The sequence below is a fragment of the Anomalospiza imberbis genome, chromosome 1 (genome assembly GCF_031753505.1).
Source record: "Anomalospiza imberbis isolate Cuckoo-Finch-1a 21T00152 chromosome 1, ASM3175350v1, whole genome shotgun sequence".
Classification (NCBI taxonomy): Eukaryota; Metazoa; Chordata; class Aves; order Passeriformes; family Viduidae; genus Anomalospiza; species Anomalospiza imberbis.
Window position 1 is genome coordinate 29,210,444 of NC_089681.1, and position 18,886 is coordinate 29,229,329.

General features: G+C 41.0%; 1 protein-coding gene across 2 annotated transcripts in view; it reads left to right on the forward strand.

Moving 5' to 3' along the window:
* The first annotated feature begins 4,739 nt into the window (after nt 1-4,739).
* Nucleotides 4,740-18,886, forward strand: part of TPD52 (tumor protein D52) — a 126,864-nt gene continuing 112,717 nt past the window's right edge. The window contains exon 1 of one of the 2 annotated variants that reach the window (XM_068186226.1): nt 4,740-4,871. The gene's annotated coding sequence lies outside the window, so the exon portion shown is untranslated. Of the gene's footprint in view, nt 4,872-16,828; nt 16,948-18,886 lie in introns of those variants that run through there. The other variant, XM_068186205.1, reaches the window with a different exon arrangement.

Below are 18,886 nucleotides of genomic sequence, written 5' to 3' on the forward strand. Positions count from 1 at the left end.
TGCTTCCAGACGGTTCCTGAATAACGGGGAGACTCCACCGTCTCTCTGGGCAGCCTGTTCACTACGCCGCTTGCTCGCTTCTGCCCCACGCCCAGTGTGAGGGGAAACAGTAAAGGAAAAGCGAAGGAAACCGGTAGGTCAAGTTACAGAATAGTTCAGTATGTGCAAAAATGAGAGAGAAGGAAACCAGAACAAGTGCTCAGGCAGTCACTGTCCACTCCCCAAGGGTATGCCAGTTCCCAAGAAAAAGATGGTTATTTTCCCTCTCTGCCCGGGAGCGCGATGTTACGCAGCATGGAGTGGTTGCTTTAGTGGTGTCACCTGCCCCACTGTTTGGCACCCCCAGTCTGTTCACGGGGGCAACAGAGTCAGAAACAGATGCCAAGAGATGCCTCGGTGCCAATGCAGTTCAGCAATGCCAGCCCATCCAGCCGCTATGAAGAACATTCAGTTAGGTCCAGAACTACAGATAACAAAATATCTTAAAAAGGGAGGGTGATGGAGTCTTCCAGCTGAAGAAGTGTGGTGTTGTTGATGTCATGTAATACTCATACATATATTCAGTAGTAAAAAACCACAACCCTCTGTGTCTTGGCCTGGAAATAGGCAGGGGTCTGGAACAGCTGGCCTTAAGCTTTTGAGAAGACTTTGCAAGAATACTTTAAAAAATCTATAAACCAGAATGATTTCCTCCTTCCAAATAATTGCTTGTGAAAAGGAGATATTTGGTAGAAAATTAATTTATATTCTGGGAAAAGATTTCTAAAATTCTCAGGGGAGAGGAGAGTCAGTCGTGGAGAAACAGAGTAACTGTAAAAGGCAGTATCAGATTTCCAGGAGAGGAGCAAAAATGGTCTAAATTTAAGCAAAGAGTTGGAATAATGATGAGAGTAAAAGAATTTTTGAATTTGCCATGCTTCACTGGGGCACAGGGTGAAGTTAAATGATACAGGGCGGGGTCCATTGAAGCAAAGGGTTCCCATGATACAGCCTCTATACAACACAAAACAGACCTGTATTTCATAAAGTTTTAGGTTTTGTGATGTATCCATAATTTTGCACTCCTATCACTTAATTCTCACCTGTCAGCATTTGTCAGCTAAGTCAGCCCTTACGTACGTTAGAATTTCTTACCCATTTTATATTGTTTGTAAAGGAATATTTTGTGGTGTAGATCCTTTCTCACTATATGTTTAAATCAGTGCAGATGGCACTGAGTGTATACAGAAGGTTTGCAGGAAGAATCCCTGCTGGGATTCACATTTAGGCTGCTTGTCATCTCTGGGAACATTAAGTGCACCCTGGACTGGTCTGTTGAAAACCTATTCCGTGGGCATCCAGGAATGAGCTGCCAAACACACAGGAGGAATGGGAGGATAAGGAGCTGTAGGGCTTCTGTTCTCAAGTGGAAGTAGGTGTTTCTTGATTGCAACAGGTAATCTCGAGTGGTAACAAATCGATACAGAATCATAAAATGATTTCAACTGGAGGAAGCCTCTGGAGTTCACTCAGTTCAAAGCAGGGCCAACCCTACAGTTACAGTGAATTTCTCAGAAACACCCTCTCAGACTCCCCAGGTGTTGAGCTTTTGCAATAGCTCCTCCCAAATGGTCTCATCATGCCTCACTATGAGGGATTCCACCACTGAGCAGTGCTCTCAGAAAAGGGAACATAACTAAATCATTGTTGCTAATTTAATTGTTCTATAATGGCTCTGCCACGCTAGAATCAAGATTGAATTGGTCTGCTTATTAATTGCATTTGTCGGAGTGTCTTCACAGACACAGGTCTCCCTAAGTAATCTTAACTTTTGCATGATGCTTTTTGTTGCTGAGTAATTTGCAAAAATTTGCAAACCACTTAATCTTCACAGCAGAAATTCTCATTTTCAGACTGCTTTGTTTCAAATGCAGTTTTGTATTGTGTTCATAGTAGGACAAAATATTTCCAAAAGCATCCTGAGATGCTGTAGCAAAAATGCATTTATTTTGTAACAACATTGCAGTTTCTTCTTCAGCTTTTCAGTTCCCCTGACAAACCCACCTGCTACTAAGGCTCGTAATTAAAAAATAGCCATTGATATACACCTCCTGGTTTTTTTAACATATGTTTTTCACCCACAATCTCTTGAGAATCAGTAGTGTTTACTGCCAAAGTTCATTAATTTGGACAACAGCCAGGATATCTTTGCTTTTACGCTCTTTGATGGGAGTGTAGGTAAGAAATCTTTAGAGGTTAACTATTCTAGTACTGTAGATGGAAAATGCAGTTTTATTCAGTCTGAAATCTAGTTCTCCAGACACAACATGGAGCTTCTTTACCTTATATCTCTGATAGTCCTTTGGTTCTTTCTGTTTCTTTCTCCTGTGTTACAGAAAGATGTAGAAATCTTCCAGTGTTAGTTGGGAAGAAACATAAACTGATTCAGCTTCCTGCAAATAAAAAGCTAATGCCTCACACAAGACAACAGAATTAATAATTGATATCTCAAGGCTACATACACTATTGCAGTGTCGCATTTTGCTCCAAATCTGAAAAATCCAAATATAACTATGCAACTGCCAGTCACTGGTGCACTTTGTGCAGGGCACACTGTCCAGGAAGGCATTACTTGTTACTTATTTTTGGTTTGTCCAATATTTAAAAATAAATGTTCATAATGCTGTGAAAAGGGAGTGAGAATTACATAAATCCTGTTCATCACTCCAGCTGTATATATATCTGGGTAGAATGGTTTACAAAACTCCTTTGTGGATGAATATAAAATCACTTGTATTTCATAAAGTATTTCATATTTAATATTACTTAAAGCTCACTCTACCAAGACTTTTAAATGTGTGTTTGTATATACTGCTGAATTAGGTTTTCAGTGACAAATTGCAAGCTCCCACACAAAAGCGTGGGATATTCTGCTTTTAGATGATAAAACCTGTTGTGCAAGACTCTGAGGATTAAATTCTCGTACTTGCGTGATTGATGCCTGTGTGTTATCCATAGAATCATAGAATGGGTTTGTTGAAAGGGACCTTAAGTATCACATAATTCCAAGCCCCCCACCATGGCCAGTGACTTTGTTACACACATCCAGTGTCTCCTTTTGTTGCAGCTAAGGAGAGTATTTAAAGTCTGATCTAACTCTTACAGAAATGAGTGAGAAATAGATCATGCCATGACAAACATCATGGCATCCCAGTGTGTACCAACCACAAGCACTTTCAACAAAAATGCACTGATACTAATAGCATGTTATAACTGGAATGATTTTATGTCCTGCAATTCCTGCTGTGACCTTAGAAACACTTTCATGATGAGGCTGACTCTTCCAAGACAGCTTCTGAAACGGATAGATTGTTGTTCTGTCCCTAGAGTCTGTATCTCTGCATTGGGTGTTCAGTTAGAAAGGTTCAAAATTTCTTTTAAAGAACTTTTAAGGCTCACTAACATGTTTTTTGTGTTATGAAATCTATATTCCTGGGCATGTGAAAGTTTCACTTCAAATACTCCTGTCTATTGAGGGATTTTGGAAGCTGGAAGTTGACTCATAGGAGAGAAGGTGCTCCTGTCTCTCAAGTAAAAGCATTTCTCTGCTGTGGGGATCACACAGGAAAGTGAATGTATTGGAACTGGAGCTTTTTTACCAGGGCAGGAACAAGTGCACATTTTTCCTGATACCCCAGAAGTGGTAAAATAGATCATAGCAGAAAATAAATAGTATAAGCTGTCACTTTGTAGTTTGAACTCTCCTACTCCACAGCACAAGTACCAGGAAGATAATACAATGATTGAAGCTAATGAGGAAAAATTCAGAAACCTTGATGCCATCCTTAGTTTGCAATTCTCCTTATGCTCAGGTGTCACTGAAGTGCACATACCAAAGTAGATTTTGGTGGCACATGTTCAGCTGCCTCGGGAGCGCTGAATGCCATGGGAAGACTTGTGTGTGCTGGAATTTCATTGCTTTCCAGCCTGGCATGGGCATATCTGGTTATTTCATAATCCTTGTTTAAAGATTGCAATTGGAGAAGACTTGAAAGTGTAATTCCTATTAGTAGAAACTCTCACATTGGTTGTGTGTCAGCAGAATGTTTGGACTAAATTGGCAGCTGTTTCTGAGGTAAATTGAACTCAAATTGAGTTTGTGCAATAATTTGTCTTGGAATTACCTTGTAAGTGATATTTAGAAAAGTAATTCACAATCTCTTCAGGTCAATTACTTAATTTTGCACAATCACACGCTGTAACCTCAGGTTACAAAGGTATTATGAATGAAAGCTAACCATCCATTGTTTGATACCTGTTCCCTTGCATGCTCTTAGTACACAATAAATATGAGATAATGTACCTTAATTTAGCCCATGGTGGAAGAATTTTCAGTGTAATTTCAACTTTGTGTTTCCTGAAGAATAACATATACATGTGGACAGTTGTTGTGTGTGTAAGATGGTATAACTTGTGCTTACATATAAATCTCTGGACAACAGTGTGTACCAGATGTAAATGTGCCACTTTTAGGTTTTGCCAGTTTGTACTTTAATGCTTCCCCTCTGATGCTGCCATTAGTGCTGCCATAGCTCAGCTGGTAAAAAGGTTTGTTTAGGAGCACTTTCATTTGCTTCAGGCAAAGTGAGCAGGTTGGTTTAAACCCTCTTTGTTGACTAATCCATCTGACTTGTTGGAAGCACATGAGGGAGTGCTCACTTAATTCCTTCTGCCAACAGAGCTGCGGGGGTGGAAACTCGGCAGAGGAGTCCTAAGGAACAACTGGAAGAATGATAATGTCACTGAGCAGCCGGCACACCTGTCTGCGAGCTGAGTGCCAGCACATGACTTACTCCTGTCTGCACCATAGGTATTGTAGCTCCTCCAAACAGGTCTGTGCCCTTTCTGTTACACCTTCCTGCCTTAAATCTCATTCATACTAAGTACTTTTATACCACTCTGGCAATACAAAACAATTTGAAAGCATCCAGAGGTGTAAAAGCTGCCTTATTTAAAAAACTGTGTCAGAAGGTATAATGGGTGAATTTCAACTATTAGTCTTGCAAAATTAAATGCATCATTTCCTTATCCTAAACTTGATCTGTTCCTGTAAAGATGCCAGATGCACAGGCAGCACCTGGATGCAGGGTGGCAGTGCTGCCCCTCAACCCAGGGACAGTCTGTTCTGGGGCTGTGTCGCACTGTTTTTACACTACTGGCAGAAGTTCACATCCAGAGACGGGGCTCCAGACTTCATTCCCAGTTTGTACATTTTCTCATGGTCATGTGAAAGACTTCCTGTTACTCTTAAACCTAGACGGGTTCAGTTGCCCACAGGCCTCTGAAAGGAGTTTTGTCTGCTTGGCTGTGAAGAGCTGTCCTTGCCACCCTCTTTCCAGGTGTGCCCTTCCTGTTGCAGAGCCTTCTCCTCTAGCTACATCATCAGCTTGCCTGCAAGGCCCATGAGATGCATTGTGGTTTCCCTTCTTTCGTGGATCCCTTGCACCGTCTTTTCCTAATCTCTTTAGATTACATTTTCTTGTATTTTCATATTGGAGTTCCTAAACATCCTTATGAAGAGATTGTGCTTTGTCTACCACTGTTGTTGTTATGACTACTAACTATCTCTTCTTTTGGAAAATTCTGCTCTTAATGTTGTAGCTTCACATAACTGGTTTTTGTAATTTCTTTTTTTTTCCATTTTTTTATTCTATACAAGGACAGCCCTGCTATTTGTTTCAGTCACCTGCAGCCTAAATGATTTTTTTCCAGTGAAGTACTTGAACCTCTAGATATTTTCATGTGCTTCCATGAAGAAAGAACATAGGATTTTGCAAAAAAAATATTTTCCTGAAGTAGAACTGAAAGGTCTAATCTGAAGTGTGTTAAAGGAGGCTGAAAGCTGCTCACTCATTGTGGCCAACTGCTCAGATGATGAAGAGATTGATTTATTTTTTTTATTCCTATGGCTACAGCTATGACCAGTTTAGTGTTCACAAATGCAAGGCATCTCCACTTAGCTTCAACCTCTTTTAAAGTAATTTAGCATGTTTATACCTAAGGTTTGTTATTCTTTCTTATTCACAGGCTTCTGGTCCTTTTGTCTGTCTGGGTTAGGTGTCTCTTCTAAACAGTGGTCAGTTCTGAAAACATCTGGTTTTCAACCCTTGTCTGACTGGGAAAATAGTACATTTTTGTTCTTTCTTGTCTTTTGTTTCTTTGGTCGGTCTCCATAGTAGTCCTGTATTTTTCAGTCTGCAGCTTGGATGGATTGCTTTATCAAGCAGTAAATGACCTGTCAAAGATACTCTCTAATCAGGAAGGGAATGAAGTCTTTCTGGGTACTTAAACAACTGCATTTTCCCTATGACTTTGATCAGTGCTCCTTCAGTCAGGTTACAGCCTTCTCCTAACACTCTGACTGCTAACTTTGGGTAATCCGATGTATCCCTCTCTTTTTATCCAACTATCCAATTCTTGTTTTTCTGGATAATCTTACACATTTTTCCTACTGAAAAATCTGTTAGTGGGCCAATGGTACTCTCCATCTTAAGTTACCAAAGTTCACAGAAGGCATATATCTCCATTCAGCCTGCCTCATATTCATTACTGAGCAGTTATTAACAGTTATCATGGGCTGCAGAATCTCAGCTGTGTGGAGTTAGTCCACACAGTGTTAAACAGGAGTGAATTTGAAAATTCTGCTTATTGAACTGTCCTTCTTGTAGGACGGTGTTTGTGGTTTCCTTTCTTGGGAGGAGATAAAGAAACTATACAAGCCAATTAATTATTGGCATACTTTGCTAATGCTGCAATTATATACAGCAGCCAAAATTATAACTGTATTTGCTAGAGGGAATTAAAATGATTCCTTAGAATATTGTAGATAGGATAGCTTTATTCACTCAGAAAATCAAATTTAAATCAAAATTCCTAAAACTGAGTGAAATCTGCCAGCCAAAATGCTAATGCCAAGGCAGTAAGGAACAGGGCTAGCACTCTCAAATGTTAATACTGCTGAACACATTATAGATGTTGCAATTTCTGCTGTTGCCAATGCCAGACACAGCTGTGCAAATATTTTCCTCTGGCAGTCTGGCAGGCAATGCACAGGCATGGCTGCAGTGCCACTGCAGCTTAACACAGGCAGGGACCAAAGGGAAGAGGAAAGTGAAGAGAATCAACTTTGATGCAGGTTCCAGGAGAAGGAGGGGCTGCCCTGGCTGATGCCACCCTGCTTTGCTTTCAGTAAGAGTTTTCCTCAAGGTCACCACCTGCAGTGTCTCTGAGTTGGCCCTGAGCCCAGACAACCAAACCCTCAGGAAGATGGGAACGGGCCCAAGACCCTGACACTCCATTTTGTCCTTAGAAATATCCCCTGCCAACTTCACCAGCCATTCCCTGAGCTGATGCTCCCTTTTCTTTTTGTTTTTCCCAAAGCACCCTAGCGCAAGCAAGGGAAGGACTCCACAACAACACTGCCTGCCTTTGCACTGCCCTCGTGCCATCCTTCTCCTTGATGTATGTTTTCCCAAAGCCAAACCATCAAAGCACTCAGTTGTGCCAAAACCTTTCTCTCCACACACAGTGCTACAAGGGTTTCCCAAATTCAGTGTTGGTGAACTTACATCTAATGCATTCCCCTATCTGAATCAGAATTCTAGTAGGAATACCCATTGTTATCTTGGACACTCCCTTTAAGGCCTGGGAAATGTTGCTGAAATATTGGTTGCTGTTCCCTTCACTATGGCATGGACCTAAAGTGTGTCTCAGAAGCATCAGCACTTCGGGTGCCACCCTGAAGTGTTCTTGCTCAACACCCTTTTTTTCCCCTCCTCTTTCTCTTCTTTGTGGTATGGACAAGCAGTTGTCCTAATCTGCTACATCTTAATGTCCTGTGGGGAACATTGTTGCTAAATGGGCGTTTCAAAAAGGCATCTCTTGTTTTCACTAGGAACTCTTCCCCTCCCACATCCCCCATTTTTATAGTACTGCTAAAGTGTGAACTCTGATGCTTTGTGAAAATCTGGTTTAGTCGGGAAACCTTCAGGTTTACCTCAGTATAACTACAAGGCTTTTCTGGAAGGTGTGAATAAACTGGAAAATACCTAATTGTTTTTGTATGCTAAGATATATATATGTGTGTATGTATACATATATATATATATATATAGAGAGAGAGAGAGAGAGAGAGATATTAAATCAAAGTGGCTACTTCAAGAAAAGTCTCGCAGACACATCTGTGTGAGGGTATTTTCAAAATGACAGTTAGCACCTTTATAATAATTTGATTTAATCTAGGGAGGCTACATTTTCAAAACCAGGTGCTAATGCTAATGCACTTAGCATAGGTCACCCAACCTGTGTCACATCAATACTCACATCAACAGTTCCATTGTGTTTTCAAGGACAGGACAAAAAGGTATCAACTCTTGAACCAGAAGTCTCTGGAAGACAGAAATGGTTCTCAGAGAAATTACTTCTGGATAATTTACTGTCCACTGCAGTTTCCTTGGTGTGAATGCACAAACCCACAGTCAGTTTAGTCTACAGTTTGGGAGTAATTCTGGGTTTTGTGCTGGTACCCTAAAAGCAGCTCACGAGGCCAGCGATATTTAGTCATTCCTGGCCGGGAGACTCCTGTGTTCGCAGATCTGTTGTGCTCTATTCTCATATTTCTTACACCTCTTGGTTAGAGCACAGCTACATGCTATTTCTGCTGGGGATTCTTGGCACCAGGGAAATCCATGTGGTACAGGAAGGTTGTAGCAACTCTCCACAACAGCAGCAGTTTTTAAAGCATGCTTGATGGTTATATTAGGGGTTTTTTTTGCATTGCCTTACAAATACTGATCAAAATTTGGGATCTCAATGTTATGAGGGTGCACTATCATTAGGGGATAGATAGGGCTCTCTAGAACCGTGGTCTCAAAATGTTTAGGTAGTGTACCCCTATCACTAAAAAAACTTTGAGCATGCATTCCCAATATATTTGTATTTTTTATTTATAAATTATATATATATATATTGTCATCATTATATATTATGCACATTAGAAAACATAGACAAAATGAAAACTAAAGGATGAGCTAAAGATAAAATTCATTAATTAATTTATTAATGGTACAGAACATATTTTCTTTGTGCACCCCATTGGATTATCTTGCATACCCCTTGAGTCCACACACCTTGTTTTCAAAACCAGTCATCTAGAAGATAGACTAAAACTCAAGATGAAAAAACATGACAAAAATGAAGAAAAAAAATTACCCCTTGGCCTTAAAGTATCTCCTTAATGCAGGTGGTTAAAAACTTTTAAAGCATGGTCCAAGACTATGGAATTAATTCCCTCAGGAGCTAAGACAATTGCAAACATCATCATCCAAATGTAAACAAGGTTATTTAACCTGCCTTCATGACATAAATACATTGCAACATATACATTAAAGAGAAGCATCCAAATTATCAAAGCAAATCCTCCTACAAACGTCTCCCCTGGGGCAGAGGAAGAGAGAACAAAGGAGGTGTTGCTTAATGCACTACTGGTAAGCAATTGGGTGTTGCTGCAATGGGGTGAGAACAGGAATAGACTAGTGTGCGATAGAAAACCGAATCTGTTACTGTTTCTACTCAATTAAAACATGGTACCAGTGTGAATTAAATGTTCATTTCAGGTCAACAGGCATTATATATTCATTTTTTAATTGGGTACTACTTGTTTTGGATTTTTCTATTGTTTTCTTCCTTCCACAGTGGCATCCTGAATGTAGAACCATGAGTAAATTACTATAAGTCATTGTCTCTAGCTGTGTCTGCCTGTAAAATAACCTCATTTCTTGAATTCACTTCAAGAGTCTTTCTTTCAGTACAGCTGAAATATTTCAGTACAGCTGGATTGCTTTATTGGCACAGCTCTAAATATAGATCAACCTTTAAATTGCTTGCTTCCAAAATTGGTTCAGAAAAGTATTCTGAGTTGTAAATTGTGTTAATACACAGGACAGTGAATCCCAACCTTCCTGGAGACACAGTACTGTCTTACCTAAGGGTGACATTTCATCTTTGATGCCTGGCTAACTCCCCTAGTTGCTGCATGAGGTGGGATGAAGCTGGAATCAAGAGTTTCTCTGCTCCTGAGTCCTTTGCACAAGGGAAAGTACTAGAAAACACAGGTTGCACGCTCCCATCTCATTTATATACAAGTCATTCAGCCAGGATCTGTTTTCCAGATGCATGTAGGAATGGGAAGAGACTAACTTCGTACTTCATCCAATGCTTTCCTGATAATGACAAGAAAGCAGGCTACGTTTTTGTTTTTGAGGTGATTAGGGCTGGCTAGAAACTTCTGTTCTACAGTTGGAAACTGTACTTTCTGGAAATAAAAAAAAAAAATTGAAATTTTATAGGCAATTTTTACTTTGCAATTTTTACTTTGCTCTATCATGACAGAAATTATATCTTTTAATGGATTTTCCCTCTGACTGCCCTGGCTGGTATATTATGAAAGATGTAGTTTATCCTGCCAATGGGAAAGAATGGAACAACTTTACTTGAAACAACAAACTCTAACTATGGAGTTAGATGGCAATAGAAAATGGAAGTCTAATACTGAGATTACTGGAAGAAAAGATATTTAGCCCTGTTTCAATGTGATTTTCTACCCTGATGTTTCCTAGTCAAAAACTTTGGAATTTGTGTCCTGTGCTTCTCCAGGAGGTACCTTGAAACAGAACCTGTGAAAAGTTGAATACAGCTATTGATATATTTGAGTACGGAAGAATAACAATTGGTGGAAAATATGAACAACTTGTTTGACTAGTATAACAATAAATAAAACTGCCGTAGAATTTATATCTGATGATAGATTCAGAGAATCACAGAATGGTTTGGACTGAAAGGACCTTAAAGATCATCCAGTTCCAGCCCCCCTGCCATGGTCAGGGACATCTTCCACTAGACCAGATTGCTCAAAGGCCCATCCAACGTGGCCTTGAACACTTCCAAAGGCAGGGAGTTCACAACTTCTCTGGGCAACCCTTTCAAGCATCTCACAGTGCTCATCATGAAGTGTTTAATGGTATCCAGCCTAGACCTATTTCAGTTTAAAAATGCTGCCTCTTGTCCTGTCACTCATAGACACTGCTAAAGAGTATCTCACTAACATTTTTTGTAAGCCACTTCTAAGTACTGAAAGGCCACATTAAGATCTCCCCAGAACCTTCTCTTTTCCACACTGAACAACCCCAGCTCTTTCAGTGTGTCTGCACAGGACACGTGCCCAGCCCTCTGACCATCTTCGTGGCCTCCTCTAAACGCACTTTAACAAATTTGTGTCTTGCCTTTTGCTGAAGTCTTATCCTTGGTGATTACTAAGTATTTTTTTCATGAAAGAAATGCAGAAATACCAACTGTCTTTGGGATCATAAAACAGGATGAAAAGTAATAATGACACTTCCCAGTTTCCTGAAGGAAGTCTGAATTTAGCTTTATGTAGAACAAATCTTCCTTGACAAGTTGTGCATAAGCCTATGACTTAACTTTTCTCAGGTATTAAATGCTTCTGAAGCTGATCTGAGTGTGAAATAGGGTGTTTTAGTAACATTTCTATACCATGGAGTGTAATAGCTCAGGAAGATTACAAACAACTTGCCTCTTGTCCACTCTTTTATAAATAATGCATGTTTTGTATCAAAGCCAATATTTTAAATCTACAACAGACATGGAAGGCACAAACAAATGTTCATGTGGGAAAACAAAAATGCAGGATTAACTCTGTTGGTATGAACTATTTGAATCTTGAATATATTAAACCTTATTTGTGAGCAACTGTTAATTTTGCAAGTAAAAGGTTAAAGCAAAAAATAAGCTGTGGTATGATGGCAAGTAGCCTGAAAGATTTGTGATTAGAAAAAGTATGACTTTCTAGTACTTCTAGAAGCGTGCCTGAAGAAATCAGTGAATATTATTGAGAGTTACCATATTGCTCAAAGGGCTGTTACAGAAACATGTTTTCTTTTTTTTTTTTTTTTTCTTTTTTTTTTCTTCTGAAATTCTTGGCCAGAACATCACCACTAGCCTTATTTGGTTATATTTCTCAATTTACAGATTTGCTTGTGAATTTTTCTACTCTTTCAAGTGAATTAGTTAATTGATGTTTGTGCAATGTTTTCAAGACAGAACTACCAACAATGAACTACAGCAACCCATGACTGCTACTTAAAATCTAATCTAAATTCTGTTTTTCATAACTAATCTGCAAATGACCCTCAGTAACAGTAGGATTTTACACAATGCAGATGCTGCTTCAGACTTCTGGAAGCGTCATTGCTGAATGTTCCTGCAAATCTAATATCAATTTGGCCTTTACCCTCATCTTAAAAAAAAGTCATGCTGTCAAGTTATACAGGCAATAAAAAACATACTACTTTTCCTACTCTTGTTCCTTCATCTATCAGCAAAGGTGGTTTTGCACTTAATACCAGAAGGCATTTGGCTGTTGCATGCAACCCAACAGATACAGATGCAGACTGAGTACCTTGAACTGCAGCTGAGCACAGCTGTTGCTGGAGCTGGAAGTAAAGGCACAGAACATTCTAGTGTTACATGGCCTGGAGAGCGTGTTAAACCACGTAGTGCTCATGGGGAGAAGAGGAGTGCAGACCCCTTAGCTAGTCCCTGGTCCTCTTCCTCTCCAAATACACAAATCCTTGGGCATTGTTGTTGATGATAATAAAGAACTCTTACTGTAGTCCTACTGTTATGTTCAGGAAGAATAAAATTGCAAATTTCAGTGTCCTGTTTCAATTGTACATTCAAAGGCAGGAACTATGGGTAGATACTCATGTTACTGAAAACAGGCAAAGACTTAAACAGACAATATCTCAGCTGCCCTTTGATCCCACTGAATGTGAAGCACCTTCATCACTCAGCAGGTGGACTCACAAAGTTACTGTGATGTTATCACTCAATGTCCCACTCTGTATCATGGGATAAAGCACACATGCTGCTGTTCACATTGTTTACAGCAAGTTTTCAGCTCCATGTCTTTAAAAAGTGACTTATGTTTTACTGTAGTACCCACATCTGACTTGCCAAGCCTCCAGGCAGCAGCAGCAACCTGCTCCTGAGCTGGAAACGTGCTCCTAGCAGCCTCCTGCAACATTAGATGATGGAATTACATGGTTTGCCTGTAAGTTCTGAGGGTGCTGTTAACTCTGTCAAATTTTCAGGACAGTGGAACTGCACTTCTCAGAGGTTATGACCCTACACCAAAACTGGGAATTAGCATGGACAAAAATCTCACAACCTGCACCTGATATCTTCAATCTGTCACATCACCAGCAAACCCATGTGACTTTTGTTCAGAGGTCAGATATCATTGCTGACACATCCTCTTCCTGTCCTGGATGTCAGATTTAAATCCTTATGAGATATCAGGATAGTTACATGCAGGAACAGGTCTGTTTCCTGTCTAGATCCATGTAGGACACTGGGGAGAATAGAGGTGTGATGAGCCTGCAAAGTGTGTCAGCAAACACTGGTGGACTTGGAACCTTCTGCCATGGTATCAGCAGGGGTAGACAAGGTCTCTCACAAACAACAACTAACTACACTTTAGTTGCTGTAATATCTTTCCCTCTTTTTTTTTTTTCTTTTTTTTTTTTTTTCCTTTTTTTTTTTTTCTGTGGGCTCTCGCAGAATGTCTTCAGCAAAACTGGCAAATAATATTTTATCTGTGGCATCCAGCATCTGGTCTCCACTGGGGATGTGTGGCCTGTGGGGTCACAAGCAGGATGCCATGCCTCACAATAAGAGTTTTGGCCATTGAATCAGACCACTTGTGGTTCAACTCCTTTTAGATGATACCACAGACTAGAAAAATTTCTGTATGAAATTCTCCCTCAACATGCTTGTCCTAGAATTTCCTGCAAATAACATGGTGACCTTGGGCAGGCAGAGTAACTGGTTATAGACTTTGTGTGTCTTACGGCTGTGATTCTTTGTCTTCAGTCTTCTTGTTTCACATTCTGGCATCTGTGACACTCCTTAGCATTGACTGGTTCCTGTTTTTCATCTTGCTAACACCTTTGGCTGTTGAATGGAGCTGGAGAAAGTCCAGGCTTCACCCTGGTGCCTAGTTCTTCAAATCAAATCCATCTTCGCAGGTTTGGTTTTGGCTTTTATTTTTGGTTAATGAAGATAGTGATACTTACGTTGCTAACAATGATGTTTGTTATCTTCACAAAATTGTTTCTTCCTTTCTTCCACTCTTTTCCAAGGTCTTTCTTTTGTTTTCAGTCTTCTGTTATGCACATGCATTTTGCTGCATTTTTAGCTGTTATTTTTTCTTTACTGTCTGATCTCTTGTTCTGTTTATAACCTATGTCAAAAATTTTGCCCTTTATATTTTAGTGGGTTGTCCTGATCCCATAGCCAGCAAAATTCTAACAAAGTCTTCAGCAGACAGTCAGTGTAACAGTCTCAGTCTATCCCCAGCAAGGGATCCTTGCTGAAAGATCATTGTCAGAAAGACATTCCTGTATCCCTGCTGCTCCAATGATTGAGATACTCCCCAGATACCTTCTCAGTTTTGTGGCCATCTCAGTTCAAATGCAAAGATGAACCTGGCCATGTGTCCTGTGGCAGGTTTTCTTCACCATGGACAAGTTTTTCTACACCTTTCCTATTTTCAGAGTCTTGCCTTTGAAAAAAACACTTTAGTTTTGAAGGTAAATCTGAATATTTTCTGCCCTGTCTTTATCTTCTTCACTCAGTGGGAAGATGAGTTCTTTCCTTCTCCAAGAATCTGTCATAGCCTGAACAATCATTGTGTAACCTTCCTTCCTTCCTTCCTTCCTTCCTTCCTTCCTTCCTTCCTTCCTTCCTTCCTTCCTGCCTTCCTGCCTTCCTGCCTTCCTGCCTTCCTGCCTTCCTGCCTGCCTGCCTTCCTGCCTGCCTTCCTGCCTGCCTTCCTGCCTGCCTTCCTTCCTGCCTGCCTGCCTGCCTGCCTGCCTGCCTGCCTTCCTGCCTGCCTTCCTGCCTGCCTTCCTGCCTTCCTGCCTGCCTTCCTGCCTTCCTGCCTTCCTGCCTTCCTGCCTGCCTGCCTGCCTGCCTGCCTCCCTTCCTGCCTCCCTTCCTGCCTCCCTCCCTTCCTTCCTCCCTTCCTTCCTCCCTTCCTCGCTTCCTTCCTCCCTCTCTCCCTCCCTCCCTCCCTCCCTGTTAGATAATGTCTTTTATTAATATATCCCATCTTACATTTCTAACTACTCCATCTCCATGACCTGCACTGGTGAAGCTTTCTCTGTGTGGTTATGTTCCTTCTCTTTTCCTCTCTTCACAGACATTCCTCTGATATAACTCACTGCAGATTTTCTTAAGGTTGTTTTATAGGCTATTGGCACTTAAGTCTTCTTTTATTTTCTATCATTCACATGAGCTCTTTGACATATTTTTAGTTATTTTCACAAACATCTGGCTTCCCTAAAATCTGCATGCTATAACCTGTCTAAATAGTTAGCTGTTGTAGCACTATTAATCACAGTATACTTACACAGTGAATATCCTGCATTTGAAGTAAAACATTTCCATGATTTGCAAAGGCTTTGACTTTTAAACTTGTAAGCTGTGGTCCATTGTCTACCACTGCCATTATCAGTGTGCTATTTCTGGCAAATACCTTGACTATGACGTTGATTATATGCTCATCAGCTGTGTCATGTTTCTGGATAGAAGAAATCATAACTTAGAGACAGCAAGTAAATTTTTTCCACATGCAATCACAGACCAGCCAGCCTCTCTGCAAACTGTGCAGTCAAAGTGGGGTCAGCTAGAGCAGATACCCCCAGGACCCCTGGGGTACCCCCAGACTGGCCTCCAGCTGGGGCTTGTGCTTCTTATCACAGCTCTCTGAGCCCAGGTTTTGGCCAAGACACAAATCTGCATACATCAGTACAAATAATTTTTCTAGAACATTAGTATACACAACATTGGATTCATTGGAGTCTTTGCTCTAACATTTTTCAAGTTACATTTGGTAGTAGCAAAATTTAATCCATTTGCTATTCATCTCCTTCTTGTAAATTTGTGGGTTTTTTTCCTCATAATTTCTATACTTGTATTTAGTATTGTTTTTCCTTGTCCTTATGGGCCTGTCTGGTTATGGTGAGTGCCCTGCTCCTGGCACCAAGGGATCAGGATAATTTTGCTGGTACCCAGGGTGTCCTAACTGGCATGTGAGACACCCACATGCACCGATGGATAAAGCACGGGGTCTACAGGACAGCCATGCCCTATGGGAGGAGTAGATGGGGTCAGACAGAACTCTGTAGGACATTCTGAGGGAAATAAATTACTTATTTATGCAACTAAATGGAGTCCCTATTTCTAAACCCATGTTTTTCAACCCTTCCCACTTGCTGAAATGACTACAAGCATTTCTTTCCCAAAATAACTGTTTCCCCACATTCTATATTGGTAGTCTATTTCACACCTGGATTTTCTTCACAAAGTCTGGACGGTAACTGCAGATACAAGAACAACCTGCCTGAAGTTTTTGCAGAAAATATAATTTTAGTCTTGTAAATATAGCAGCTGTGGGGAGCTGGGTACTGCTGATCTGAGCCTGTTTCTAGGCTGCAGGCAAGTATTTATGCTTATCTTCTGGCAAAACAATCTTCTTGCCTTGTGAAGCCTCTCCCTGAGCTTTCACTTTTGCTCTAGCTGCATATGCTGTGTATCAGTCTGTGGTTTGCTAATTTAAACTGCTGTTTGTTTATCTCCTTTGCTCTTCAGAATTTGCTTTGGGTCTTTTGCCAGGCATCAGAGCACACATGCCCGCTTTGCACAGAAAAAAAAATTTAAATCCAGGTTTAAGTCAAGAGCTTTTTTTTGTCTTGATTCTCTCCTTCATATTGCTACAGATGACATAGATCTTCTGAGGGCACTGAACCAAGAAGTAGTTAATCTGTGGTAAGTGGCCCTAAAGTGTTGACTCTTCTGTGTTTATATGTGTGTGTGTGTGTGTGTGTGTGTATAAATACCTTAAAGAAATATAATATAGATTAAATACATGTTTTTATCCCAAATTCAGTATTTGTAGATCTGCAGTATATTTAGAGTATGTCATGTCAAGACCTTCTCTCCTTACATCTGCATTGCAGGTCTATTCTCTCTGCTCTCTGTCTGCCATCCAACAGGAGGTGGACCCTACAGGACTGTCCTGCTCACACTAGGGAATGGGTGGGAGATCACAGAATCATAGACTCACTTGTGTTGGAAGGCACCCTAGGGACCATCTGGTTCCAACCCCCTGCCCTGTGCAGGGGCACCTTCCACTAGACCAGGTTGCTCAGAGCCCAGTCCAACCTGTTCTTGAACAGGGGTGGGGCATCCACAACTTCTCTGGGCAACTATTCCAGTGCTTCACCACCCTCATAGTAAAGAATTTCTTCTTAACCTCTAATCTAAGCCTACTCCCTTTCAGTTTTAATCCATTCCCCCTGTCTTGTCACTATGTACTTTCTTAAATTGCTGATGGCCAAATCTTAGCCTGACTTAGGACAGGCATGAAAAGCCCCCACTAGTCAGGTAAAACAAAAGCAAAACAGGAAAGTGTGGTGAGCTGTGATGGCCTTTGGTTCCTCATTTCTCCGTATGGCAGGTATCTGTCCCAGCCTTGCCTGGGAATGAGAGAAGAGATCATATGGGATGTTACAGTAGTGTATGCTGTCAAACATCTTTGCTGAGGAAATACAGTGTTGATGGGCTAACAAGAATTACTTCAATAAGAATCTGTTAGCATAAGCCTGTAGCTAAAGCTGAGCTTTCAACATAAATCAGCTGTTACAAAAGCTTTTAGCATATTTATGTCAGAAGGGCTCCTGTAGCCAAAAAGGAAAAAAAAAAAAAGAAATGTTTTCCTGATCAGATTCCCCTTCTGTAAATAGAAGAGGTCACTACTTCTATAATTTGAACTGAATGCTGGATGTAATAATACTAAGTCCAAAGGAATAATACATATTTAGTCTAAATCTCTGCTTAGAGAAAGGTTTAAGTCACACTTGACAAGGTTTTCTTATCTGTAGTGAATGGCAACAGATTGATAGGGCTTGCCATGAAATACATGCTGAGTTGCTGAGGGTGAAATTCTGGTCTTTGCATTCTTGGAGTTTTTTAAGTGGAAAGGTGTGAACTGCCCTGGCTGAGATTTTGAGGTAATGTTCCCTACAGTTCCCTTCAGCAAACTGTACAGTTTTAACACCGAGTAGCTGACAAAGTGGTTGTTAACAGGGCTGTAAACATGGTCTGTGTGTTGTAAAGGCAATATGGTACCAGGAATTCGAGACCTTTTCTTATGAGGACCCTCAGCCAAGCATTATCTTAAGGAAAAATATCAATGGCAACAATTGAGGCTGAGCAAAGCCATCCCAGGGGGTCCCTCATGGCAGCTGGCTCACCAGGCTGGTGCCACCCTGGCCAGCGTGGCGAGTGAAGAGAGGAATGCAACCTCTGCAGCGGATTTGGGGAGAAGGAGTCGCAAGGCCATATATTACTGCTTTGCTCAGAAGATGACAGCGGAGCCTGGAACATTTCAATTTCTCTTTATGTATACAGGGTGTGAGCGTGAGCCACAGACAAAATGGTCTTTATAAGGCAACGATTCTGGGGCGTCCGGGGCAGCACTAAGGGGATGATCCGTGCTCTGCCACAGCGCAGCCGCGGCTGGCTGGAGGAACCTGGCTCTCCCCAGCACTCATTTCCCCCTGGGTGAAATGGGGGCTGGCTGTAGTGGGAGCCTGTGCAGAGGGCGCTGGAGCAAGGTGGGGGCGTTCAAGTGAAGGGAGAGCTCAGGGTCCTGCAGATCCACATCCTGGCAGCCACTGTGCAGAAGGAGCCAAGAGTGGATTGT